Raw genomic sequence first — 3,977 nt, 5'->3', positions numbered from 1 at the left:
TGTTTACTAAAAGCATAAGGAGAGGAAAATAAGAAGTGACAGAGAGCAGAGATCAGCACTGCTCTGAAAAACATCCCCTTGTGGCAGCTGCTCTGCAGCTTCTCCTCCCTGACCCTGCCCAGTCTCCCACCTCTGTCACAGACATATTTTGTGAAAAATCCTTTTGCCAGGATCTTTTCTCCTGAGAAGCTTCAGCTTCTCCATGTTTTGCTGCTGTGGAATGCAACAGGTGCATCTTTGATTGGTCTCATGTGGTTGTTTTTAATTAATGGCCAATCACAGTCCAGCTGGCTCAGACTCTCTGGTCAGTCACAAAAATTTATTATCATTACTGTTCCTTTCTTTGTTAGCTTTCTTATGAAATCCTTTCTTCTATTCTTTTGATAGATTTTTTAATATATAATTTTCTTTTAATGTAATATATATAATAGAATAATAAATCAGCCTTTTGAAACATGGAGTCAAGATTCTCATCTCTTCCCTGCAAACATCACCACACACCTCCTCCTTCTCCTCCTCCTCCTCTCCAGCCCTGCTTCAAATCCCTTTTTCTATACATGGCTTTTAAACAGCCCTTTAAAAAAAAAGCTTTAGGGTTTTTTTTTCACTCCAGAGTTCAAAAAGCAACGTTTCCAAATGTTCCTAAACAGACTTGTTTAAATAAACATTTTAACAGAGGGGCAGGTTGGGGCCAAATCCCAGCCAATGTGGCAGCCAGGTCACACTGGAGTGTTTGGGACCCTCCAGCCTCCCTGCCCACATCCAGGAAAGGTGAAAATCCCCCCATTTTTGGGTTAATGAGAGAGAAAGAAAAATATTTTTTTCCTTATGCTCCCTTTGGGCAAGACAGAAGTGTGGCTTACAGCTTTCCTGCAATCGCTGAGTGATAACATTAAATAACTAAATAAGAATATATTCATTATTAAGTATATCTAATTATAACAATATATTATGAATATGTATTTTAAATAATAATATTGCTGTATTTTATAATATAATAAAAAGTATAATATAATAATAATAACAATATTGCTGTATTTTAAATAATAATAATATAACGTTTCCTTAGGATGACTAAAGACAGTTTTCTGATAAACTGCAGCCCCTTTCTCTTTCTGTTTGACATTTTTTGTGGGCAAAAAATCCCTATTGCACCTTTGGTCTAGAAAAACTAATACATAAATACCTCCAAAGGCACGCCCTGCACTGAGTAATTATCACAGGGCCTTTCCCACACTGAGGGAAATCCAATAATCCTGATTGATGCACCAAAGGCAGAGTGTCCCTTTGTGTGCTTTATGGGCAGAGTCACCTGGACAAGGTGCAAAGAGCAGAGTCTGCACAGCCCACAGGGCTCTGAGCATGAGGGATCAAAGAATTACTGAGTCAGTGAGGCTGGAAAATTAATTTTAATTGATTAAAGCCAATTCTGAGATTTGGAAGAAGCCTACAGAGATAAGGAGCCCGTTCCATTTACTTCAGCAAACTGGATATAAAATTTAGACAGCTTTTCTGGGTTCAGTAACCTTTGGGTTGATAATTAAATTTATAATTAGATTGGATCTCTTGATGGGTTTAGCTACTGACCTTAAAGATAGCAAAGATAAGCAAGAACATCTTCAAAGAATAGTTCTCTCTGTTCTGAAAATATCCTAGAATTCTTAGCAGAGTGACTTTTTTAGGCTTCGTGATTTTTCTAAGAATTTTCTTTACTTAGACTGCATTGCTGATTAATTTATTATTTTATAACTTATTGAGTTATTCACTTATCTATAGGCCAGAAATGTGCATGGTACTCAAGGTGCAGCTCCAACCCCACAATGCTACAATGGAAAAACCCTCTCAGATCCTCCAGTCCAACCATTAACCCAGTGCCACCACCAAACCTTGTCCCCAAGTGCCACATCCATGTGGATTTCAGCATTCTCAGAAATGAAGTGCTCCACACTGAAAGGTTTGTGAAAAACGCCAAGCACTTGTTTTTAAAAATTTTGAAAGTTTAATAGTAATAAAATGGTTATAAAAATAGTAATATAATTAGAGTAATAATAATTTGGACAATTTGGATTAGGACAATATGAGACAAAAATACAAAGAGTTACAGACAGTCAGGTACTTTTTTCTGGGCAACATAAGTCTGAAAAAAGACCCCTGTTAACAAAGGATTAACCCTTAAAAACAGTAACCTGTTGGATATTCATACACCTCATACATGATGCATAAATTCCATTCAACCACAGGATTCTGTCTGGGCAGTGTCAATTTCTTCCTCTGAATCCTAACTGTGTCTTCATGGCTGAGCAAGGCAGGAAGAAGTTCATTTCTCCTGATAATGGAGCAATAAATTCTCTTCCTCTGTGTGTATTTTTTGATTGGCTTTTTATAAATATTAAAATGAATATTATATGTGTTAGAAAGTAATGCTGTATTAATTCTATTAAATAGTGTGTTAAATATAGTTTTAGGTTATAAAAAAATGTTAAAATAGAAACCATGCTATGTAGGATACTTTTTTTAAAGAAAGGACTCACAGTGAGACAGCAGCCACAGGACACCTGAATCCTTCAGAGAAAGAGAATTTATTGCTCCATTATCAGAAGAAATGAACTTCTTCCTGCCTCAAAGGCACAGTTAGGATTCGGAGGAAGAAGCTGACACTGACCAGACAGAATCCTGTGTTTGAATGGAATTTATGCATCATGTATGAGGTGTATGAATATGCAACAGGCTGTTGTTTTTAAGGGTTAATCCTTTGTTAATGGGTGTCCTTTTTCCGGCTTGTGCTGCCCATAAAAAGGTACCCAGAGCTCTGTAACTATTTGAATTTATTGTCTCATATTGTCCTCATTCAAATTGTCCAAATTATTATTACTCTAATTCTATTACTACTTTATAACCATTTTATCCCTGTTAAACTTTTAAAATTTTTAAAACAAGTGATTGGCGTTTTTTCACATCTGAAAGATTTCGGTGTCCTGTGGCTGCTATCTCACTGTGAGTCTTTTCTTTAAAAAGTATCTTACATAGCATAGTTTCTATTTTAACATTTTGTTATAACCTAAAACTATACTTAACACACCACTAAAAAAATTAATACAGCATAACTGTCTAACACAACACATATAATATTCATTTTAATATTTGCAAAAAGCCAAACATAAAATACGCATTTTTTCACAAGGTTCAACACTTCCAGTGATGAAATATTCCAGAATATTGATGAAATATTCCCGAATATATCATCTAAACCATGCCAGGCTCCAGCCAGGAGGGCTCCAAGGCGGGGTCACCTGGAGCAGGTGACACAGGAACTCACCCAGGTGGCTTTGGGATGTCCCCAGAGAAGGAGACTCCACGCCCTCCCTGGCCAGACCTTCCCAGCTCTCTGCAGAAAGAATTTCTCGCCCATTTTGAGGCAGAATTTCTCGTGTTTACGTTGATATATTTTAACTGCAAACCTGTCGCTGTAATTGCCACCACCCCTGTGACCTGCCAGGACCTGCTCGGTCCCGGCAGCGCCGCGCTGTTCCCCCATGGCGGGAGCTCCTGCCCGCGCTTCCCGCACCTCCCCCGGCCTACCCGAGCCGCGTTCCCGAGGGCACCGGGAGGGTGGCACCGGGAGGGTGTCCCCGGCTGTCCCCGGTTCCTGCTGGGCAGCGGCGCCACCGGAGTCGTGGCCGCGGCTCCCGGTGCGGTGCCCATGGCAACGCGCGTGCCCTTCCCCTCAGCGCCGCCGCCATGATGGCTCCCCCTCACACACCGCCCCCTATCGCCATTCCCGCAATCCCCGCGATTCCTCCACCGATCCCGGCCCCGCGAGCGGCTCCTCCTCCCTTCACGGTGGGAGGAACAGAAAAAGAAAAAGGCGTCGGGCCCCTCCTCATCTGTGTGGGAGCAGCCAAGGGCAGCAGGGTGAGAGCAGCTGGGAGTCAAGGACAGCACCAGGCTGGGAATTGCCTTCCCCTCCTCAGAGGATT

The sequence above is a fragment of the Ammospiza nelsoni genome, chromosome 1 (genome assembly GCF_027579445.1).
Source record: "Ammospiza nelsoni isolate bAmmNel1 chromosome 1, bAmmNel1.pri, whole genome shotgun sequence".
In the NCBI taxonomy this organism is placed as follows: Eukaryota; Metazoa; Chordata; class Aves; order Passeriformes; family Passerellidae; genus Ammospiza; species Ammospiza nelsoni.
Note: the sequence above shows the minus strand (reverse complement) of the source record.